Consider the following 26,780-nt stretch of genomic DNA (forward strand, 5'->3'; position numbering starts at 1 on the left):
GTGGAGTCCAATGTGTGTGTGGGGGAGGGGAGGAGGGGGGGGGAAGGGTATAAAGGTCGATGCTCAGTGCACTTCTGATAAATGACACAAGGTGGCAGCACATGGAGACACCCCTCTTACTGGCAGTACATGTAGGGGGGTGCAGATTATACATTATATTACCAAAAGTATTGGGACCCCTCCTTTACACACCGACTATAATGGCCTCCCAGTCTGACTCCGGAGGGTTCAATATTGAGTTGGCTCCGCCCTTTGCAGCTATAACACCTTCAACTCTTCTGGGAAGGCGGTCCACAAGGTTTAGGGGTGTGTCTATGGGAATGTTTCACCATTCTTCCAGAGGTCAGGCACTGATGTTGGATGAGAAGGCCTGGCTCTTAGTCCCATAGGCATTCTATGGGGGTGAGGTCAGGACTCTGTGCAGGCCAATCACGTTCCTCCACCCCAAACTCGCTCCTCCATGTCTTTATGGACCTTGCTCTGTGCAATGATTTGGGGGAGGGGCAGTATGGAGGACACATCATTGTAGCTGTGCTGTGTAAAGCGATCCCATACTTCTATCACTACTCAGTGTGAGGTCTGCCATTCCATAATGGGTGTATGGGGGCGGGGCCATGTCTGCCCGGCCTCAGCGCCCCCTGCTGTTCCTCATTATGATTGGCTCTTCTATCCAATACAACACACGTTACCTCTAAGGGCGGAGAATGTTCTTCCATCCACCAATCACTGACTACAAGGTTACCTCCTCCCCCGATGAAGGAGACATAGAGACGCTGAAACGCGTTGGGTTGAGGATGTCAGATTGGATCATCACCGATTCAGTTCTCCATCTCATTACATTTCACCTTTCCTGTCTGTTACCGATAATTCCTAATAAATATCCGTTTTCATCAATTTATCTGTAAGCTGCCTATAAATTCCGATCATACACCATACAATATGATTGTACAACCTGCTATACACCATACAATCTGATTGTACAATCTGTTATACACCATACAATCTGATTGTACAATCTGTTATACACCATACAATCTGATTGTACAACCTGCTATACACCATGCAATCTGATTGTACAATCTGCTATACACCGTACAATCTGATTGTACAATCTGCTATACACCATACAATCTGATTGTACAATCTGCTCTACACCATACAATCTGATTGTACAATCTGCTATACACCGTACAATCTGATTGTACAATCTGCTATACACCATACAATCTGATTGTACAATCTGCTATACACCATGCAATCTGATTGTACAATCTGCTATACACCATACAATCTGATTGTACAACCTGCTATACACCATACAATCTGATTGTACAATCTGCTATACACCGTACAATCTGATTGTACAATCTGCTATACACCATACAATCTGATTGTACAATCTGCTATACACCATGCAAACTGATTGTACAATCTGCTATACACCATACAATCTGATTGTACAACCTGCTATACACCATACAATCTGATTGTACAACCTGCTATACACCATACAATCTGATTGTACAACCTGCTATACACCATACAATCTGATTGTACAATCTGCTATACACCATACAATCTGATTGTACAACCTGCTATACACCATGCAATCTGATTGTACAATCTGCTATACACCAAGCAATCTGATTGTACAATCTGCTATACACCATACAATCTGATTGTACAACCTGCTATACACCATACAATCTGATTGTACAACCTGCTATACACCATGCAATCTGATTGTACAATCTGCTATACACCAAGCAATCTGATTGTACAATCTGCTATACACCATACAATCTGATTGTACAACCTGCTATACACCATACAATCTGATTGTACAATCTGCTCTACACCATACAATCTGATTGTACAATCTGCTCTACACCATACAATCTGATTGTACAATCTGCTATACACCATACAATCTGATTGTACAATCTGCTATACACCGTACAATCGGATTGTACAACCTGCTATACACCGTACAATCTGATTGTACAATCTGCTATACACCATAAAATCTGATTGTACAATCTGCTCTACACCATACAATCTGATTGTACAATCTGCTCTACACCATACAATCTAATTGTACAACCTGCTATACACCATACAATCTGATTGTACAACCTGCTATACACCATGCAATCTGATTGTACAATCTGCTATACACCAAGCAATCTGATTGTACAATCTGCTATACACCATGCAATCTGATTGTACAATCTGCTATACACCATGCAATCTGATTGTACAACCTGCTATACACCATGCAATCTGATTGTACAACCTGCTATACACCATACAATCTGATTGTACAACCTGCTATACACCATACAATCTGATTGTACAACCTGCTATACACCATACAATCTGATTGTACAATCTGCTCTACACCATACAATCTGATTGTACAACCTGCTATACACCATGCAATCTGATTGTACAATCTGCTATACACCAAGCAATCTGATTGTACAATCTGCTATACACCATACAATCTGATTGTACAACCTGCTATACACCATACAATCTGATTGTACAATCTGCTATACACCATACAATCTAATTGTCCAATCTACTATACACCATACAATCTGTTATACACCATACAATCTAATTGTACAACCTGCTAAAAAACATACAATCTGATTGTACAATCTGCTCTACACCATACAATCTGCTATACACCATACAATCTGATTGTACAATCTGCTCTACACCATACAATCTGATTGTACAATCTGCTATACACCATACAATCTGATTGTACAACCTGCTATACACCATACAATCTGATTGTACAACCTGCTCTACACCATACAATCTGATTGTACAACCTGCTATACACCATACAATCTGATTGTACAATCTGCTCTACACCATACAATCTGATTGTACAACCTGCTATACACCATGCAATCTGATTGTACAATCTGCTATACACCAAGCAATCTGATTGTACAATCTGCTATACACCAAGCAATCTGATTGTACAATCTGCTATACACCATACAATCTGATTGTACAATCTGCTCTACACCATACAATCTGCTATACACCATACAATCTGATTGTACAATCTGCTCTACACCATACAATCTGATTGTACAATCTTCTATACACCATACAATATGATTGTACAATCTGCTATACACCATACAATCTGATTGTACAATCTGCTCTACACCATACAATCTGATTGTACAATCTTCTATACACCATACAATATGATTGTACAATCTGCTATACACCATACAATCTGATTGTACAATCTGCTCTACACCATACAATCTGATTGTACAATCTTCTATACACCATACAATATGATTGTACAATCTGCTATACACCATACAATCTGATTGTACAATCTGCTCTACACCATACAATATGATTGTACAATCTTCTATACACCATACAATATGATTGTACAACCTGCTATACATCGTACATTAGTGACAGACGCCATCATATCTGTCATTTTTTATTTTCTCTTTACTATCACTTTATATGTTCTTACATTACACACAGCCAGGGAACTAGCATTTTCAGAAGGAGGCCTGCAATGGCAGCCATCATAATTCTCCCAGGAGACACCACTTCCTCCAATCATTGGCTGATCAATGAACCAATCCCACCACCCATCCCTGTGATGTCAGCACACTGTGGGCGGAGCTCTCACATCCCCCCCCTCCCCCCACATATCTTTATACAACCTCTCCTCCATACACCATAACCCAGCATGGAGGGGCTCAGTGAAGGTGGTGGTGAAGGTGTGGAGGTGTCGGATCGGGTCACACAGATCATAAAAGGAGATCCGCCCGGCCTCATAATCCAGATCTATCCGGACTCTGTTACTGGAGAGATTGGGGGATAAGGGGGTCCAATTACTGTCATGTGTCACCGAATACTGATTATTATACCTGACCAATCCCCAGGACTTCTTATTATATCCAATGAATGACTGCTGTCTTTTCCTGTCTATACTGGGGTAACACATCCCGACTCTCCAGCTCTCTGACCCCCCGACATCCACATCCCAGTAATGTCTCCCTGAGGAGAAACTCTGACTGCTCATCACCTGAGACCAATCCTGGAATCTCTCTGGTGTTTCTGGGTGATTCTGCTTCCTATCTGACCTGGATACAGTTTTCCTGTCATCTGATATCTGTAGATAATTATGAGCTGTGTTTCCATCCAGTAATATGTCTGCAGCTCCCTGTATATAGAAGTATACATTTACCTCTCTTATTATATCAGATAAACCTGTGTGTAAGACCCCCGCCACACCCAGACCCCCTCCATCATGGAGGAGTTCCTCATGTCTCTCTCTGTCCTCATTATCTCCATCCTCAGTATCACACAAGTCACCTGTGTCTGATTCCTGTAAGACAGTCAGTGGATCCGTCATGTTACACAGCTCCTCAATGTCCACCATCTTCCTGGACAGCTCCTCCTTCTTTATTTCCAGATCCCGGATGGAGATGGAGATCCGCTCTGCCCTCCCGGAGATCTCCCTCAGGACTCTCTTCTCCAGGTCTTCCAGACGTCTCCTGAGATCTCTAAACAGGGCAGTGACTCTCTCGGTGTCACCAGCTGCTTCTTCTTCTACTTTCCTCCTGTGCTCCTCCAGACTCTGGACTCTTTCCTCCGTCTCCTCTCTCTTTGTCAGAAGTTTCTGCAGAACATTCCTCAGTGTCTTCTTCTTCTTCTCAGAAGCCTCATCCAGTGACTCCATCTCATGTCCTGTGTGTCCGCCAATCAGACAGCAGGACACACAGATACAGGTCTCATCCTCAGTGCAGTAATACTCCAGGATCTTCTTATGGACGGAGCATTTCCTGCTCTCCATGGACAAGGTGGGGTCACATAAGATGTGTTCTGGGGACTTTTTGTGGACTCTCAGGTGTTTATCACACAGAGAAACCTCACAGAGCAGACAGGATCTAACAGCAGGTACAGGAGAGTCCACACAGTAAGTACAGAAGACCCCGGACTCCTCCTGATGTGTCTGAGCAGACAGGAAAGTCTCTGCTATGTTACGTAGTTTCATGTTCTTCTGCAGTGCAGGACGATCCGGAAACTTCTCTCTGCATTCAGGACAGGAATATCCTCCAGACCCCCCCTGTGTATCCAGCACACCATCAATACAGACCCGGCAGAAGTTGTGTCCACATCTCAGGGTTACAGGATCTGTATAAATGTTCAGACAGACGGAACATTCCAGCTCAGCTCTCAGATCTGCAGACGCCATCGCTGACAGCAGAAGAGAAACGAAACTGAAAGTCTCTGACACCATGGGATGGGGGAGGGGTGACAACGGAGAGGAATGCATTGGGAGGGGGAGGGGTGACACCGGAGAGCAATGCATTGGGAGGGGGGAGGGGTGACACCGGAGAGCAATGCATTGGGAGGGGAGAGGGGTGACACCGGAGAGGAATGCATTGGGAGGGGGAGGGGTGACACCGGAGAGCAATGCATTGGGAGGGGGGAGGGGTGACATCCTCCTACACATCACAAACAGAAGATTTCCCAGCACACTGACCAGCCAACCTGTAATACAACCAGATTGTCCGTCTATCAATTCACAATAACAGCAGAGGGTTTAGTTGCACACATTTGCAATCTATGTGGAAGTCGCAGTGCCTCCCCCAGGCTCCTCTGTGTACTGCAGTCCTAACTCTATCATTTCCAGACTCCCCCAAGTTGGGGTACATATAGCAGTGGTATGCCTGGAGGGAGCCCCCACCCCTCCTTAAAGGCACAGGGACAGACTTGACACCCAGCAAGAGCACAATGGTAGTTGAGGGCATCCAGTGCTTCCCCGCACCCAATTCATCCAACTGTACAAAGAATAAGTGGGAACCCCCCAACCTATAACTGGTCTTTGCAGTAAGGGGCACATGGAAGGGCAACAACATTTTAGATTTCAATATGTTTATAAATTTTTCGTGAGAAAAGAAAAAATACACAAAGATGCGTACAGTTAACATCTGCAATAAAAGATTATATATAAAATGCTAAACAGTCGACATGGTCCACAGAGGAGCTCATGGCAATGGCATACATGGCTAAAGAACACCACTCCGGTAGTCTCCATGGACCAGGGCAATGTCATCCGGGTCTGGTCCCACTCCCCCCTCCGGCGCCCCCAGGGGAACACACTGCGCCCCAGGGGGGGAAGCGGCCACCCAGCCCCCAGTCCACCATACCACCGCCGGCACTGTAAAACCTCACTGCCAGCATTGGTATACCAGAGCCACCGATACATAGTGATGTCGCGAACATAAAATTCGCCGTTCGAGAACGGCAAACATCGGCGAATGTTCGCGAACCGGCGAACATTGCGAACCGCCATAGACTTTAATAGGCAGGCGAATTTTAAAACCCACAGGGACTCTTTCTGGCCACAATAGTAATGGAAAAGTTGTTTCAAGGGGACAAACACCTGGACTGTGGCATGCCGGAGGGGGATCCATGGCAAAACTCCCATGGAAAATTACGTAGTTGACGCAGAGTCGGGTTTTATTCCATAAAGGGCATAAATCACCTAACATTCCTAAATTGTTTGGAATAATGTGCTTTAAAACATCCAGTGTGTGTATACGATCAGGTATGATGTTGTATCAATCAGGTAGTGTAAGGGTTACGCCCGCTTCACAGTGACAGGCCAAACTCCCCGTTTTACGCACCGCAAACAGACCAAAACCAACCAAAATGGGACAGGAACTGGGCTTTAAGGGTTAGGGTTAGGTTTAGTGTTAGGGGCTAGGGTTAGGGTTACGGTGAGATACTTAGGGTTAGAGTCAGTAACCCTACCCCTACCCCTCTAACCCTAACCGTCTAACCCTAAGCACTAAAAATAACCCTAACCCTAACCCTAGCCCTAACCCTAATTCTAATTTTTTTTTTCTGGTTCTGGACATGCTACAGAGCTGAAACTTCACAGGTACACCTTTTAGACCCACAGACACTGAATCACACAAAAAAAGTTCTTAAAAATTGTAATTTTTTGATAGAGAGACAATTATTGGAAAAATTAAAAAAAAAAATTAAAAAAAAATAAAAATAAAAAATTTCTTTGGATTTCGCATCTGGGGGGTCTAAAACGTGTACCTGTGAAGTTTCATCTGTGTAGCATGTCCAGAACCAGAAAAAAAGATCATTTTTCAGTAGAACAGGGATGGTGGGAACCCCTTTTACACCTATATGATCTTTTTTTTCTGGTTCTGGCTACAAAGCTGAAACTTCACAGGTACGCTTTTTAGACCCCCCCAGACACTAATCCAAAAAAAGTCATGCCTGCCACCATATATATCAGTGGTGGGTGGGCAGTGGCACTGCAGTGGGCACAGTACACTCTGTGGACCTGACAGTCACTGGCAGCCCAGGCAACTGCAATAATAAAAAATATTTTTTTTTTCAATTTGCAACAAGATGCTGTGCCAACGTATATATATATCAGTGGTGGGCAGTGCACTGCAGTGGGTACAGTACACTCTGTGGACCTGACACAGCACTCACTGCAATTATGACAGAGGAAAAAAAAATATTTTTTAAAATGCCAGGTACTGTGCCTGTGCCACCCCGAAATGAGTGTGGTATGCACACAGTACAGTCTGTGGTGGGTCTGTGGCCTCTCACACACAGCGGGCAGGCAACTGCAGTGTACAATATATATATATATATAAAATATAAAAAAATACTCAATTACCAGCCCTAAAAAGGGCTTTTGGGGACATATATATATATATATATATATATATATATATATATATATATATATATATATATATATAAGAAAAAACTCAATTACCAGCCCTTAAAAGGGCTTTTGGGGACAGCAGTAGTGGACCAAGAACACTGACAAGCAAGACCAGGAACACTGACTAACAACTGTCCCTAGCTATTAACAGCAGCAGCAGCAGCAACACTCTCCCTGCTCTCACTAACACACTGCTTCAGAATGATCTAAGATGGATGCTTCCCTTGCTTATTTATAGGAGGTGGGAGGGTGTGGGAGGGAGGTATGCTGATTGGCTGGAAATGTGCCTGCTGACTGTGAAGTTCAGGGTCAAAGTTTGCCTCAATGATGTATTATAGGGGGCGAACCGAACATCACATATGTTCGCCCGCAGCGGCGAACGCGAACATGCTAAGTTCGCCGGGAACTGTCCGCCGACGAACAGTTCGGTACATCTCTACCGATACATCAAATTAAGGCAAAAGGCCACTGCAGGCGGCATCGAAGGGTCAACAATGACCCTCAGAGAACCACGTCTTCATAAATCCTTTTGTGGTAAGGAGAAGAAGAGAGCATGTAGGAGAGAGAGACGAGGAAAGAAAAGAGAGAAGAAGAAATGGATAGGGAGCAAAAAGAATAGAGTAAGGAATAGAAGCAGTAGGAGGTTGGTGTCCAGGTCCGTGAGATAGGGGCCCAGACGGCTCTAGAAAGCCACTCGATCCCGGCATATGGAGGGACTACCCTCCTATTTATGGGGAGCCCGCCAGGTATCTCACCCAGGGGTCCCAAGTCTTCTCAAAAAGGTGCATTTTATCTTGGAGGATGGCCACCATCCTCTCATTGATCATGATCCAGGTCAGCTTAGCTTTAAGCAGCTCCATCGGTATCACTGGCGATCTCCAGGAACGGGCTATAGTTATTTTGGCTGCTGTGAAAATAAAATTGACCAAGCGTTTAGTGTGTTTAGAAGCCTTCTCAATAGTTTTACCCAGGAGCGCCTGTAGAGGCGACTTGACAAAGTTGATGTGAGTGAGAGAATATATAAAATTATATATGCGGATCCAGAATCGTCGGACCTTAGGACAGATCCACCAGACATGCAGAACTGTGCCCGTTTGGCTCCAGCCTCTAAAGCACAATGGAGAGGCCTCTCGAACCGCTGCCGCCAGTCTGATCGGGACCATGTACCACCTCAAGAATACTTTATAGTTGGCTTCTATATGTGTAAATCAGGGATTTCGAATTTAGCTATGCCAACGTGCTCCACTCAGCCCTGTCTAGTTCCTCACCCAAATCTACCTCCCAACGTTCCATATAAGGCCATTTAGTGCTGTCATCATTCAGTATGTTATAAATCATAGATATGAAGCCCGTCTGTTTATCAATTGTGTTGCAGAGATGCTCCATGGGAGTCGAGGTTGTTAGATAACAAAGACATTTCATAGAGTTCACATAATGGGAGATCTGAGTGTAGCGAAAATACTCCCTCACTGGAAGAGAATACTTTCCCTGTAGAGCAACAACATTATAATGTGAATTATGAGAATTTGGTTGTTTTGCAGGCTGGCTGGTAAGTGTGCCGGGAAATGTTCTGTTTGTGATGTGTGTCGCCCATCTATGTGCTCCTGTCAGGGACCTGCTGGCCATAGCACAGCCGGAGATCCAAGGCAAAGGCAGATACACATGTGCAGGTGCCCGAATATGCACATGCACACAAATATTTACCCGCAGATGTGTACCCTTTATTTCCATTTTCTACCAATATGCATCCCACCTTTCTAATTAGGTGGTACGCATACACCTTTAAGATGGATGACGTCATCGCCGAGCGTCGCAGAGCGGCTATTTCAACCGCCGGCGTTCTCACTCACATTGTTCGTTCAACCTGCCTATGAGACTACATGCTTACAAGCTTGTCTTGCTACCGGAACCTCCAGCTATTCTCTTCTACTTGGAAACAGACCGGAACCTCGCTACTGATCCCTGTATCTCGCTACCGGATCACTCCCTCACTACTGGACCCCTCTACTACTAACCTTACTAGTGATAAGTACCCCACAGGGGAATCCTCCATAAACCTTACTTACACTATCTACCTCTGCACATAAGGACTGTTACTATCTATGCATACTAATTCTATCATCTGCACTTTTACATAGATTGCTAGCTCTTGAGTCTACTACCATCTATCCTTGCACTGGGTTAAGTCTATCCTGTATTTATCATCTGCTGTCCTTGCCACCTGTTACCATATTCGATTACTAACCTATCTGCATTCTACCTAATACCATCTAAATACTCTCCTGAACATTTCTATCAAGTGCTTACCATCTCTGTCACTGATCACACCTGTCCCTTCAGCACATCATCTTCATACTAACATATACATCCTATCACTCCAGGAACATCTTATTGAGTGTGTATATCTGTATGTTGAAGCTGACAGGCCCACAGTGATGAGTCTGGAGAGTTGGATTTGGTTATTCAACACATCTCTACATGACTACTGAGTGGAGATTCTGCAGCTGCAAATCCAGCCTACTACAAAAACGCAGGAGCGTTACAGATTGAACGAACCCAAAAAAATGGATTCAGCAGAATTACCCACTCAAGTGACACAATTAACACAACAAGTAAATGCATTAATACTTGCTCTTACTGAAGTAAAAGATGAAAATCAGACTCTGAGACAGCAGGTAACTCGTCTTTCACGGCTTACTGCTGCTCAGCCCCCTGAACCTAAAATAAACCCTCCTCTAGTGTTTACAGGTGATCGGAAAAAATTTAGTGAATTCAAAAACGCATGTCAATTGCTTTTTTTGTTAAAACCTCGTACATACCCTACTGATCAAATTAAAGTCTGTACCGTTATCTCATACTTAACGGGTGATCCACGGGCCTGGGCAGACTCTCTCTTTGAGAAAAATGATCCTCTTCTCAACTCCTATCCTTTATTCCTAGCGGAACTCGCTAGTTTATATGAAGACCCCAATAGGCAGAGTACTGCTGATATTCAATTAAGGGCTTTAAAACAAGGAAGGAGACCTGTAGAAGACTTTGTAGCTGAGTTCAAAAGATGGACCCTTGATTCAGGGTGGAATGATACATCTCTGCGAACTCAATTCAGACTCGTGTTGTCAGAAGCTGTTAAAGACGAGCTCGCCCGAGCGGATTTACCTGGCACCTTGGATGCCTTAATACAACTCAGTATCAACATCGACAGGCGACTGCGTGAAAGAAAGGCTGAGAAAATGGGAATGCCATTGTCTAGTCCGTCTCGGATTTCGGCCATTGACCCTACTCCCATGGAGGTAGGAACCATACGCCCACCTTTATCAACCACTGAACGAGCCAGAAGAAGATCCAGGAACCTCTGCATGTACTGCGCATCCCCGGATCATTCGATAAGCACCTGTCCCCTTGTCCGCAAAAAAGAGGGTGAGTGTTCACATGTCTCGCTAGGGGGATTAACGACTTCCTTTTCTAATCCCTATCTCTTTGTTCATTTAACATTACAGTGGGACCAGACTAGGATCACCACCAAGGCTATGATCGACACCGGATCTTGTGGAAACTATATTGATACACGTTTTGTTACCTTAAATAAAATACCTATTATTTCAAAACCTAAACCTGTTTCTGTTAGTTTCATTAACGGTATTCCACTATCTTCTGGTCCAATCACCAATCAGACACAAGCACTCCTTGTCACTGCTAACGAGTCTCATGTGGAGACCACCACGTTTGATATACTATCTTCACCCCATTTTTCCATTATTTTGGGACTGCCCTGGTTACACACACACCAACCAATCATAGATGGGGAAAGAAGGACTTTGGCCTTCCCTTCTCACTATTGTGAGATTACGTGTAACCTCCCATCTTATGGAAAGATCCTGTCTGTGGTGTCAGATGAAATTGCACCACTATGCTATCAGGATCTGTCCGAAGTCTTCCTTGAGAAAAATGCTCAAGTGTTGCCTCCCCATAGGGATTATGATTGCACTATCGATCTACTCCCTAACAGCAAATTGCCTTTCGGTCATGTTTATCCTCTTTCACAGGATGAACTTTCCCATCTCAAGGAATACTTGGATGAGAATTTGACAAAAGGGTTCATCAGACCCTCTACTTCTTCCACAGCTGCAGGACTTTTCTTTGTCCGCAATAAGGATTCAAGTCTTAGGCCTATTATCGATTATAGGCAATTAAATACGATGACGATAAAGGATCGCTATCCTTTACCTCTCATCCCTGAACTCATTGAACAAGTGCGTGGGGCTACTTACTTCTCTAAATTGGACCTAAAAGGGGCATACAACCTAATCCGAATCCGTGACGGAAATGAGTGGAAAACAGCATTCAGAACCAGATACGGATTATTCGAATATCTTGTGATGCCATTCGGGTTGTGTAATGCTCCCGCAGCTTTCCAAAGGTTCATAAACGACATCTTTAGAGACTTACTTGATGTCTGTGTTGTAGTATATCTGGACGATATACTTATCTATTCTCGATCTCTGTCTGAACATATAAAACATGTAAGACTTGTGTTATCCAGATTACTCACACACAATCTATACTCGAAATTAAAAAAATGCCTATTTCATAAAGATGAAATATTATTCCTAGGATACATCATATCCAAAACTGGAATTAAGATGGATATGAGTAAGATATCCTGTATTCTGGACTGGCCTATACCAACAACTCGTAAGGCATTACAGCGATTCCTTGGATTTTCAAACTTCTATAGGAAGTTCATCAAGAACTTTTCTGCTATTGTGAGACCTCTCACACAACTGAAAAGTATAAAGAAACCATTCAAATGGTCAGAAGAAGCAAATCGAGCTTTCTGCTTGTTAAAATCAAGCTTTACTTCTGCTCCCATACTACGCCATCCAGACCCATCCCTCCAATACATTCTGGAGGTAGATGCGTCAAATATGGCAGTAGGAGCAGTTCTCTCCCAACGACCAACAAATACTTCACCACTCCACCCAGTTGCTTTCTTTTCAAAATCACTAAGCAGCCCAGAGGTGAATTACCCAGTGGGTGAAAAGGAGTTACTTGCCATAAAACTGGCACTGGAGAATTGGTGACATCTACTTGAGGGTACCCGGTTACCAATACTCATATATACAGATCATAAAAACCTTCAATACCTCCAGACTAACAAAACTCTTTCCCACCGGCAGGTACGATGGTCATTATTCTTCCTAAGATTCAACTTCTTAGTGACCTACACGCCTGCAGACAAAAATAAAAATAAAAAAGCGGATGCGCTATCACGATTAACCGAAGATAACTGCGCCGAAATCCCTTCTATTCCTATAATACCCTATGAACGTATTATTGGTGTTGTTCGTTCCCTGAAGGAAGAGATTTTGCACAGTATAGGATTGGATTCACCTCCACCACAACTAAGTACTGATGCAGAAGGCTTCCTCTACTACAACGACAAACTCTACATACCCCCTACTATGCGCACCAAGATCTTGGAGTTATCACATGATGTGCCCATGGCAGGACATATGGGTATGACGAAAACCCTTAATTTGCTTACCAGGCAGTTTTGGTGGCCTGATATGAAGACGTCTGTACAAAAATCTGTTTCCTCATGTGACATCTGCGCAAGGTCCAAAATTGACACTACAAAACCATCTGGTCTACTCTGCAGTCTACCAATACCCCAGGTTCCATGGGAAGTTGTGTCCTTAGACTTTATAGTAGAACTACCACCTTCTAAAGGATTTAATACCATTCTAGTGTCAGTGGACCATCTGACAAAGATGGCACATTTCATCGCTATCCGTGGACTACCTTCATCTAAACAAACAGCGGAACTACTGATGAAACATTCCGGAACCTCCAGCTATTCTCTTCTACTTGGAAACAGACCGGAACCTCGCTACTGATCCCTGTATCTCGCTACCGGATTACTCCCTCACTACTGGACCCCTCTACTACTAACCTTACTAGTGATAAGTACCCCACAGGGGAATCCTCCATAAACCTTACTTACACTATCTACCTCTGCACATAAGGACCGTTACTATCTATGCATACTAATTCTATCATCTGCACTGTTACATAGATTGCTAGCTCTTGAGTCTACTACCATCTATCCTTGCACTGGGTTAAGTCTATCCTGTATTTGTCATCTGCAGTCCTTACCACCTGTTACCATACTCGATTACTAACCTATCTGCATTCTACCTAATACCATCTAAATACTCTCCTGAACATTTCTATCAAGTGCTTACCATCTCTGTCACTGTTCACACCTGTCCCTTCAGCACATCATCTTCATACTAACATATACATCCTATCACTCCAGGAACATCTTATTGAGTGTGTATATCTGTATGTTGAAGCTGACAGGCCCACAGTGATGAGTCTGGAGAGTTGGATTTGGTTATTCAACACATCTCTACATGACTACTGAGTGGAGATTCTGCAGCTGCAAATCCAGCCTACTACAAAAACGCAGGAGCGTTACACACGCATGCTCATGTTAGCCATTAATGTCGGCCCCAAATGGCCTATATAAGGGCAGCAGCTGCACTAGTGTATTGCTGTCTGATCTGCAGCTTTACTGTGTTCCTGTTCCTGTGCCCGGTATTTTGATTCCTGTGTGTGACCAGGCTTCTCCTGACCACGCTTGCACTCCACCTGTCCTGACCTCGGCTTGCCTTAAGACTTTGTTTATATCTTCTCATCTGCCTGTTTTCCTGTTTCCAACCTCTGCCTGCACCTCGACCATTCTCTGCCTGCCGTTTATGCTTATATCTGATCATCCATTGCTGACCTGGCTTGTCTGACCCTGCATCCGGCCATCCGTCTGTCCTGCTCTGCATAGTGCAAAAAAATTTAACAATCAGCCAAGACCTTAAAATCCCCTAAATAATATCAATACCAGTTTGTGTTCAGACACAATAAATTAAAGTGAAATAAATATGGTATCTGTGTCAGTGTACATAAACAAAAATTGTGTATAAAACGTGATATTATATATATTACAATATCAGACCCTTATAGCTAATAGATCTTATAACAGAATATATATTAAAGATAATAAAAAATGTTTTAACAGTTTTTAAGTAATAAAAAATGTATTTATTTATTTTTTTTGTTTATTGATTTATATTTATTTTTATTTGTATTTTACATTTTTATTTATTTTTTTATAAATTCAATATTTTTTCATATTTATTTATTCACATTTTTTCATGTTTCATTCATCAATTTTCTTTAATTGGATATTTCTTATGGAGGTTTCACATATTTATTGTACCTTTTTATTAATAAAATTAGGAGGTTTTTAGAGAGAAGGACTTATAAGAAGGATTTTAAAATCTTTTTCGGCTTGTGTCATAATATTGATACTAAGACCAATAGATAATACAGAGTTCCGTTGTGATACAGATTTGCATATTAACCACTTAAGCCCCGGAGGATTTGGCTGCTCAAAGACCAGACCCCTTTTTTCAACTTGGCACTTCGTGACTTTAAGTGATAATTGCGCGACCATGCAACGTGGTACCCAAACGAAATTTACATTTTTCTTTTCCCCACAAACAGAGCTTTCTTTTGGAAGCATTCGATCACCTCTGCGCTTTTTATTTTTTGCGATATTAATTAAAAAAAGCGAAAATTTTGAGAAAAAAATGACATTTCCAACTTTGTCTTTTAAAAAATATCCAATATACTCAATTTATGTCATATATTTTGGCCAAAATGTATTTAGCTACATGTCTTTGACAAAAAAAAATTTCAGTGAGCTTATTTTTATTGGTTTGCGCAAAAGTTATAGCGTCTACAAACTATGGTGTAAATACTGGAATTTATGCAGCTTTAATTTCTGACTGCCTATCTCATTTCATGAAGTGCTAAAATGGCAGGGCAGTACAACCCCCCCCCCCCAAATTACCACTTTTTGGAAAGTAGACATCCTAAGGAATGTCCTGAGAGGCATGTTGAGCTCATTGAATATTTCATTTTTTGTCACAGGTGTTTGAAAAATGACTAAAAAAAAAAAAATTATAATTTTTTTACACTAAGTAGTCATTGAAATGATATATTGCTCACACATGCCATGGGTAGATGTGCAATTAAAAAATATATTCTGCTGCTTCTCCTGAGTACAGGAATACCACATATGTGAGACTTTTTGGTAGCCTAGCTGTGTACGGGACCCCGAAAACCAATCCCCACCATCAGAATTTCGAAGAACGTACATTTTTCATTGCATTTTCTCACTACCTATAACGTTTTAGGAGGCCCTGAAATGTCAAGATACCACAAAACCGCCCCAAATGACCCTATTTTGGAAAGCAGACACCCCAAGCTGTTTGCTGAGAGGCATGGAGAGTCCATGGAATATTTTATATTTTGCCACAAGTTTTGGGAAAATTACAGTTTTTTTTTTTATTTTTTAAAACAAAGTTGTCACTAAAAGATAAATTTCTCACACATTACATGGGTATATGTGGGATGACCCCCAAAATACATTCTGCTGCTTCTCCTGAGTATGGGGATACCCCATGTGTGAGACTTTTTGGGAGCCTAGCTGTGTACAGGACCCTGAAAATCAATCACCATCTTCAGGATTTCTAATGGCGTAAATTTTTAACTTTACTCCTCACTACCCATCACAGTTTCGGAGGCCCTGAAATCTCAAGATAGCACAAAACCCCCCCAAATGACCCAATTTTGGAAAGTAGACACCCGAAGCTATTTGCGGAGAGGCATGGTGAGTCCATGGAATATTTTGCCACAAGTTTCGGGAAAATTACATTTTATTTTTATTTTTTTAACACAAAGTTGTCACTAAAAGATAAATTGCTCACACATTCCATGGGTATATGTGGAATGACACCCCAAAATACATTCTACTGCTTCTCCTGAGAATGGGGATACTGTGAAGGAATGTGATGAACACTTGTGAATTAAGCAAAATGTCTATTTTTTCTGTACATGTACATATCCTTTTTCTGTCTTCCTTACTCAAAATGGCCGTTACTAGATACCCCCTCCACCGACAATGGAATGTTTGAGAAAGATGGCGCTTTTGGCACAGAGCCTTTAAGAGAAGATAACATTCATAAACTCGAAGGGGGCTACCTTATAATGGACATGACTAATCAGAAAGCTGCAAATAATCAGTATTATGCTAATATTATGCTTATGACGTACTAACATATGACACCGCCTACTAACTATTTAACTCGCTGTTCATTAGAAATAAACACAAAGTATCGTTTACCTGAACAATGTGTGTCAGTGTGATCTCCTCGTGCATGCACTACAATTATTTAATTATTTAATTAGACCCAGCAGCGGAAATCTATTTTGAGCCTGATTGAGGTTCGCGAATCTTTACAAATTGGCGCCCCAACGTGGAGCTCCAGGTTCGTCCAACAAAAAGCCGCATAGGAGGTTTTGCAACTGGATGAGACAGATCAAGAGGGACTTGCGCACCCCTGAGAGTACAGTAGGTACTTTTACCTTACCACTGTACGACTTGTTTCTGTCTTATCTTAGACAGAACGTGGACCTTGACGGCTTTTCCAAGGACGTTTCAGAGGCAGCTAATCTTTTATTCCTTGCCTGGGGCTGTTTTTATTAACCTGCTGTAAGATTTCTGCTGGCTGTATATTGTTTGTTCAGTGTCTGCCATCCTGAGTGATTGGGACTCTGCAGACTGAAAGTTTGCATTTGTGTGTCCCCAAGTGAGCTGCCTGCCCTTGGGATTCATGTGAGCTGTCTGCCCTTGAATAAGATGGATATTTGCAACGTACGTCCTTCGGGGCGGGTTACTCGGGGGGTTGACTGATTGAAGGACCCCCTGAGGGTTTAGCTCAGCTGCAGGAGGATACCCGACACTAGGGGAGGCAGGAGTAATGTCTTCAGTGTCTGTCATTTTGTTTGAAGTGTGTCTCAATAGGCTAATAGAATAGTTGTAAGAGTGCCTGGGATTCAAGTGAGCTGTCTGCCCTTGAAAAGATGGACCTTCCAACGTACGTCCTTCGGGACAGGTTACTCGGGGGGTTGACTGATTGAAGGACCCCCTGAGGTTTTAGCTTAGCTGTTGAGGTCACATGACAAGAGAGAGATGACAGGAGTTATGTTTTGTTCTGTGTGTGTTGTGAAATGAAATGTACATTATTGCACAGATACATCCAGTCAGGTTTGAGGTTGCTACGGGCAACAGAGAGAGACAGAGAGAGGAATTAGAAGCTCCTATCTCTGAAGATAACCAATCGGTGGAAACGCGTTAGACAGGAGGCGTGCCGTCACGACGTCGCTCGGGATCTGAGCTGCAGCCGGACCCGGGCTCATTAGAATTCCTCATCGCTCCTCTACATTTATTCGCTGTGTCTAATCCGCATACTTGTAAGTGTATCTTTCTTTTAATAAAAAGTTTTTAAAAGGTAATGCACTATAGCGGTCATTCTCTTACATGCAATTGTTGGATGATACCATCTTCCTGCTGAGTCCTCCCTACGGTTGCTTGGACATTCCGAGAGACAGCCATTGCGGTCCAGGAGGTTGTGGCAAAGTGCTTTTTCCATACCGATCTGGTAAGGGGCCAAGCAGGCTTATAAGCATGCACGGTGGTGAGCACGGATCGTTTTTTTGGGCTTGAGCACAGACATCTAATGTTTATATTTGTATAGAGGAGCACTTATTCTATCCGTCCGGTAAGGAGGAATTCACACTGGTGGAGGGAATCACTGTTACCTTTGATTTGTCACCATCTGTTTACATCAGTCACTGAATATTCATTTGGATTTTCAACAAGAAAACTTTGGGACTTTGATTTCATTATATGTGCCTTATATGTTTGTATATTGATTTGCACATTCATTTTCATGCACAGTTAATGCATTCACATTTATTGATAAAGCGCACCACCCATTTTTGACATTTCACATTATTTTTCTGGTAGCAGCTTATCACAGACCTAGCGCACTTTCTTTTTTCACATCAATATACAGATATTGATAAAGCATTTATACTTGGAGGTGTTTTAATACATAGATAAGGCGATTATATGAATGTATTTTGTATACCCCTTTCTTACATCATTCTCATTGAAACATATGTTTTAATATCTTTTTAATATCTGTTTAATATCTGTTTGCAAAAAATCCTCCATGTATGTAAGGTGGTTAATTACAACTAGATTGCGGTTTAACCACTTGCCGACCGCCGCAAGTACATATACTGCGGCGGTCAGCCCCTCACAGGCAGTGACGTATGGGTGCGTCACTAGCCTGTGAGGCTCTAGGGAGCGAGCGCGCGCTGCTAGCGGCGCGCTCCCACTCGGTCACGGACCCCCCCGTGCGTGTGACTGGCAGACCCGATCTCCACCGGTCACTCAGCGATCGTCGGGGGGGGGGGAGGGAGAAGGGCAGGCGGCTAGTGTAAACAAGCCGCCTGTCATTCTCCCCTGTGTAGAAACAATGATCATACGGTTCTACTATGTAGGACCGTTGATCATTGTTCCTACAGCTCAAGCCACAGCCAATCACAGTTAGAATCACGCCCCTAGGGACACACACAGCCCCTCTTTCTCAAATAAAGTTAACCCCTTCACTGCCAGTGTAATTTTACAGTAACAGTGCATATGTATAGCACTGATTACTGTAGAAATGTCACTGGTAACCCCAAAAATGTCAGTCAAGGGTCTGATCTGTCCGCCACAATGTCGCAGTACCGCAAAAAAAATCGCAGATCGCCGTCATTACGCATTAAAAAAAAACAACAAAAATGACAAAAATCTTTCCCTTTGTTAGTAAACGCAATAACTTTTCCGCAAACCAATCAAAATACGCTTTTTGCAATTTTTTTTACCAAACATAGGTAGCATAAAACAAATTGGCTGAAAATGTTAAAAAATTTTGATTTTTACATTTTTTTGGGGGAATTTCATATAAAAAAATTTGAAAAATATTGTTATTTTTGCAAAATTGTCGCTCTTTTTTTGTTTATAGCGCATGATCAAAAAAACGCACAGGTGATCAAATACCACCAAAAGAAAGCTCTGTTTGTGGGAAAAAAAGGACGTCAAATTAGTTTAGGTACAGCGTCGCACGACCGTGCAATTGTCCGTTAAAGTCACGCAGTGCCGAATTGCAGAATACCCCCTGGTCTTTCAGCAGCCAAATCCTCCGGGGCTTAAGTGGTTAAAAACTATTATAACAATTTATCACAAGATTCCCGGTATTGTCTGTAATTTACTATGTATTCCATGTTATTCCTCTGTAATTACTTGCGTTGTGCTGCTTGAATTAATTGCATATGTAACATATGTTTATTGTATGTGCTCTGAAACTGCAAGTTTCCTGCTCCTCTGGCTTTTCTCCTTTATACATTGTTGTTTATAGTTGCTACGGCAACAAGATAGTGCGTATGCTGGGATTTGTAGGCTGAAGATTCCTATAACCGCCTGAACCTCCCTCCATGTCTGCACTAATAGGACCTGATTTTGATGGATAGTGCCTCTAGCTCCACATTGCGCACGTAGGCCATCCTTTCTCTAGGGTGATCCCCACAGATGGATGGCAGGATTGGGCCAATGCCTTTCCCCTGGGTGATCGCCGCAGCCGCCACTTCGTGCGTCGGTGGGCCGGTGTTCAGTGAAAAAACCATACCCGTGAAAATTCCCTACCCACGTCACTTCCAGTGCACCTACGTCGCACCTACGTCATTCAACAGCCGAGGAGCTTACTAGTGCGCATGCTCGGAGGGTAGGGAATTTACACGGTAGTGTGTTTTAACATTACACCGCATCAGCTGTGTATAAAAGCGGCGGCGGATCATTAAAGAAACCCGCCGCTACTTTTACATTTAGTAGCCGAGATCAGGGAAGTCACAGGGGTAGGAGCGGAGATGACTCATGTTGCAGCCGAGATGTTTTAATGTAACCGCCGCAACAGCTGATGCGGTGTAACGTTACAACACACTACCGTGAAAATTCCTTACCCTCCGAGCATGCGCAATGCTAAGCTCCTCCAGCTGTTCAATGCCGTATCCGGAGCTGTGAGCATGCGCATAGATCTTTTTTTTAGTTCTTTTCTTTTCTATCATTCCACACATTTACACACATTCCCTTACACACATCGAGAGAAATAATAAAATGTTTAATATTCATCGTAATCATAATTAGTATTTATATTAAGCAGAAAAGGGAAATGCATCATGGGAAATGCAGTGCTTCTGGACCCCTGCACAGTGTGTTGGTATGTGCTAAAAAAAAAAAGTGTCCTCCTTTCTGTTCCATTGAAGTAAAGGGAATGTGTGTAAATGTGTGGAATGATAGAAAAGAAAACAACAAAAAAAAGATCTATGTCTGGAACGCATAGACCCGGAAGTGGAGTTGGTGGACAGCACATATCCCGGTGCCTCAGCCCCGCCTCCTCTCAGTCAGCTGTTCGCTAAGTCTTAAAATTTCATCAGACCTGGAAAATGTCTTGTGCGCATGCGAACCGGGGCTCGCACCAGCTGGGGGTGACGTAGCGTCACAGGAAGTGACGAGGGTCCGGAATTTTCACGGGTCCGATGAAATTTTAGAACACCGGCGGTGCATCCTCTGGCCTCATGTACCTCCCCCTTCCTTGGATCACCATAACAACCGGCCAAACTATCGCCGTGTCAGTGGGCGTGGCTGACCGGCGAGGCCGAGTTTCTATTGGCGCTGGGGGTGGGGTGGGGAGTGCCTGGGACGATTTGGTGCCCATGGACACAGCTGTCCCACATTCTGATCATCACACAAACATATAATTAGAGCAGTGTCTCTGATAGACACACAACAGAAGGAATCCATGTGCTTGCAGACTAGGACTGGATCTGAGGTCACTTACAAACTTTTCTCTATCAAAGACACCACAATGATGCACTTTTTTGTATATAAATGTATGTAAGACTCCTGAAGAAGAATTAATATACGCAAATATCGAAACGCGTTGGGTCTTTGTGGCCCCCAAGGGTCCTCCTCTGTATTTCATGGTCATTTGTTTTGTGTAAATTAAGTCGCAATAATATTTTATATGTAAATATTCACATGTTCTTTCACACTTATGTATTTTGTAAAAATAAAATTATTTAAATTCATTTATACGAGTTTGCCGGTCATAGTCCCAATTAGGGGGTTCCTCCTTTCTATGTATTGTACTGGTATGGACTGAGTATTGTGTTAGGATCTATACTGGTATGGACTAGGCAATGTGTTAGGATCTATACTGGTATGGACTGAGTATTGTGTTAGGATCTATACTGGTATGGACTGGGTATTGTGTTAGGATCTATACTGGTATGGACTTAGTATTGTGTTAGGATCTATACTGGTAAGGACTGGGTATTGTGTTAGGATCTATACTGGTGTGGACTGGGTATTGTGTTAGGATCTATACTGGTATGGACTTAGTATTGTGTTAGGATCTATACTGGTATGGACTGGGTATTGTGTTAGGATCTATACTGGTATGGACTTAGTATTGTGTTAGGATCTATACTGGTATGGACTGGGTATTGTGTTAGGATCTATACTGGTGTGGACTGGGTATTGTGTTAGGATCTATACTGGTATGGACTTAGTATTGTGTTAGGATCTATACTGGTATGGACTGGGTATAGTGTTAGGATCTATACTGGTATGGACTGGGTAATGTGTTAGGATCTATACTGGTATGGACTGGGTATTGTGTTAGGATCTATACTGGTATGGACTGAGTATTGTGTTAGGATCTATACTGGTATGGACTGGGAATTGTGTTAGAATCTATACTGGTATGGACTGGGTATTGTGTTAGGATCTATACTGGTATGGACTGGGAATTGTGTTAGAATCTATACTGGTATGGACTGGGTATTGTGTTAGGATCTATACTGGTATGGACCGGGTATTGTGTTAGGATCTATACTGGTATGGACCGGGTATTGTGTTAGGATCTATACTGGTATGGACCGGGTATTGTGTTAGGCTCTATACTGGTATGGACTGGGTATTGTGTTAGGATCTATACTGGTATGGACCGGGTATTGTGTTAGGCTCTATACTGGTATGGACTGGGTATTGTGTTAGGATCTATACTGGTATGGACCGGGTATTGTGTTAGGCTCTATACTGGTATGGACTGGGTATTGTGTTAGGATCTATACTGGTATGGACCGGGTATTGTGTTAGGATCTATACTGGTATGGACTGGGTAATGTGTTAGGATCTATACTGGTATGGACTGGGTATTATGTTTTGGATCTATACTGGTATGGACTGGGTATTGTGTTAGGATCTATACTGGTATGGACTGGATATTGTCATAGGTGTGCGCACAGGGTGTGCCAGGTGTGCCCAGGCACACCCTAATCACCCTGTGCAGCACAGATTCCCCCTACTGCCCTGACTCCCCTCCCTCTTACCCCCACAGCTCTTCCAGCTTCCCTCCTCTCCTCTCCAGCCGGCTGTTGCTGTGGGGATGTTTTAGGATGAGTGGGGAAAGGGGTCAGTAAATATATAATTTGCCAGCCCCCTCCCTTTCTGAATGAACATTGTAAGTGATCGGTAGTGTGTGTTTGAGCTTTGGTGTGCACACCCTAATGCATTAGGCTGCGCACACCTATGGATATTGTGTTAGGATCTATACTGGTATGGACTGGGTATTGTGTTAGGATCTATACTGGTATGGACTGGGAATTGTGTTAGGATCTATACTGGTATGGACTGGGTATTGTGTAAGGATCTATACTGGTATGGACTGGGTATTGTGTTAGGATCTATACTGGTATGGACTGGGTATTGTGTTAGGATCTATACTGGTATGGACTGGGTAATGTGTTAGTATGTATACTGGTATGGACTGGGTATTGTGTTTTGGATCTATACTGGTATGGACCGGGTATTGTGTTAGGATCTATACTGGTATGGACTGGGTATTGTGTTAGGATCTATACTGGTATGGACTGGGTAATGTGTTAGGATCTTTACTGGTATGGACTGGGTAATGTGTTAGGATCTTTACTGGTATGGACTGGGTATTGTGTTTTGGATCTATACTGGTATGGACCGGGTATTGTGTTAGGATCTATACTGGTATGGACTGGGTATTGTGTTAGGATCTATACTGGTATGGACCGGGTATTGTGTTAGGATCTATACTGGTATGGACTGGGTAATGTGTTAGGATCTATACTGGTATGGACTGGGTAATGTGTTAGGATCTATACTGGTATGGACCGGTAATGTGTTAGGATCTTTACTGGTATGGACTGGCTAATTTACTATATCGACTCTTATTTAACCACTTTACCACCGGAAGATTTTCCTGCTTTACGTCCAGGCCACTTTTTGCAACTTGGTGAATTTAACTGACAATTGCGCGGTCATGCAATGCCGTACCCAAACAAAATTTACGTCCTTTCTTTCCCACAAACAGAGCTTTCTTTTGGTGGTATTTGATCACCTGTGCGCTTTTCATTTTTTGCAATATTAATAAAAAAAGAGCAACAATTTTGAAAAAATAACAATATTTTTCTACTTTGACAGTTAAAAAATATCCAATATATTAAATTTTTGTCATATATTTAGGCCAAAATGTATTTCTTTTGGTGGTATTTGATCACCTGTGCGATTTTTACTTTTTGCGCTATAAACAAAGAAAGAACGACAATTTTGAAAAAATAACAATATTTTTCACATTTTTTTATATGAAATTCCCCCCAAAAAATATGTAAAAATCTAAATTTTTTAACATTGTAGGCCAATTTGTTTTCTGCTACTTATGTTTGGTAAAAAAAAAATCACAATAAGCGTATTTTGATTGATTTGCGCAAAAGTTATCGCAGCTACTAACTACGGGAAAGATTCATTTGTAAGATGTCATTTCTATTGTTTTTTTTTTTAACGAGTAATGGCGGCGATCTGCGATTTTTTTTTTCGGGACTGCGACATTGCGGCAGACAGATCGGACCCCTGACTGACATTTTTGACACTTTTGGGGGTACCAGTGACATTACTACAGTAATCAGTGCTATAAATATACACTGTTAGTGTAATAATGACACTGGCAGGGAAGGGGTTAACTTTATTGGTGATCAAGGGGTTAATGTATGCCTGGTGCTTACTGACGTGTGTGGGGGGAGGGGGTTGTGTGACACAGGCACAGATCGCATGTTGAGCTATGCTGAATCCTGTAATCTGTCCCTGCCTGTCACAGAGAAGATCCGCCTGCTTTGTTTACACAAGTGGGTGGATCTCCACACTCGATCCCGGACGATCGGGGAAGAGCGGTGGTGATCACCACCTCTCCTCCCCTGGCCCGACTCCCGCTGTGTCTGAATACAGCGGGAGCGAGCCTCCAGTGGTGCGTGCGCGCCGCCCACAAGGGGAGGAGTCCAGCGACCTAGGTCTACGTCGCTGGACGGAATCGAGCCACTTTGCCGCAGTGCGCTCCATGTGAGCGGTCGGCAAGTGGATAACGCCTTCGCGAATGGGAGAAGGTGATATCGAAAATCACTATAACATCGGAGGAAACGTTATATCAATTCCGAATTCACTAAGGTCACACAACGTCAGCGAGAGAGCGAAGAAAATACAAATGTTTTGTTCTAAATCACATTTTGAGCATGAAAAAATAGCTAAATGGTTGGGAAAGATGCGGGATATCATTTGGAGACGAACTGCTTTTAATCTGTGTCAAAAAGTGAAATATTAAAAGATTTCAACAAAAGTGTGTAAGCTAAAAATATCTCCCGCAGTCTACGGCTGGGAGACCGCACATGTGCGCACGCGCAACGCCAGAATAGACCTAAAAATAACGTTTTGTAAAATGCAAGCCCGCAATACATCATTTTTTTTTTTTCAAAAAAGAGTTAATGGGTTCATCTGCGCATGCTCAGACAAGTGGCTAAGTGGTCAGCACTTCTGCCTTGCAGCACTGGTGTTGTGGGTTCGAATCCCCTACCTTCAACTTTCTCTGTGGTTCTACTTGCACAAATACAGAAGTTGTCTTGTTTTTTAACAAACACTTGAATTCATGAGTCAACTGCTGTGTGGACTTTAGCCAGGAACAGACACAACGAATTACACTGCTGGGCGTTTCCTTTACTGGGTGGGTGTAGGATAACCCATGTTATATAAAGGAATGCTGTAGAGCAGGGATTCCCAAACTACGGCCCTGCAGCTGTTGTAGAACTGCACATCCCATGAGGCATTGTAATACTCTGACATTTACATACATGACTAGGCATGATGGGAATTGTAGTTCCTGAACTGCAGGCCCATAGTTTGGGAATCCCTGCTCTAGAGTGGATTGGTTTGTCTGTGAAAAGGCCACCATGTCTTTCTGTCTGAAAGATTTTGCCAGCATACCTAAGGACCCCCATACCCCAGTAAGGCTGTTTGTGGATGAATACTTTTGCCTCTCCAAAGGGTTTTGGATTGTTTTAGCAAAGTTGTGTTTTTCTCCCATCTGAACATGTGTGTTTTATCTTCATGCCTCTGTGGAGCCGTATCTTCTAGTGATTTGATGGTGGTTTAGATGGAAAGGCAGCTTCATGCAAACACTAACCATAAATCTCTGTATTTTGGTTGTAACATTGCTCATTTGCTTTGTAGATTGTAAGCTCTATATTTATGAATCCAGGCACCCAATTTCCATGTAGAAAACCTTTATTTTTGCATTGTAATTTGAAGAAAGAGTCCTTGATGTCATTTCACATGACTGCTACAGGAATTCCTGATGTCCACACATCTTCAATAAAGATCATTTCTGGCCACACAGCTCATGTTTGTTATTTTGCTATTTTTAACCACTTAAGCCCCAGGCCTATTTTTCACACTCGGTGTTCACAAGTTAAAATAATTTTTTTTTTTGCTAGAAAACTACTTAAAACCCCCAAACATTATATAAATATTTTTTTTTTCTGAGACCCTAGAGAATAAAATGGAGATTATTGCAATATTTTTTTATCACACCATATTTGCGCAGCGGTCTTCCAAACGCAATTTTTTTGGAAAAAATTCACT

At 42.6% G+C, this 26,780-nt stretch overlaps 1 long non-coding RNA gene and 1 pseudogene across 2 annotated transcripts in view; both read right to left on the reverse strand.

Moving 5' to 3' along the window:
- The window catches only part of LOC309553727, a 208,954-nt gene that overhangs the window by 15,807 nt on the left and 166,367 nt on the right, over nt 1-26,780 (reverse strand). The gene's annotated exons all lie outside the window — the stretch shown is intronic.
- Nucleotides 3,685-5,260, reverse strand: LOC309553721 (E3 ubiquitin-protein ligase TRIM39-like; annotated as a pseudogene). The gene has a single exon. The product of its transcript is annotated as an E3 ubiquitin-protein ligase TRIM39-like (transcript).

Source organism: Pelophylax lessonae, assembly GCF_965119305.1.
Source record: "Pelophylax lessonae genome assembly, chromosome: 4".
Classification (NCBI taxonomy): Eukaryota; Metazoa; Chordata; class Amphibia; order Anura; family Ranidae; genus Pelophylax; species Pelophylax lessonae.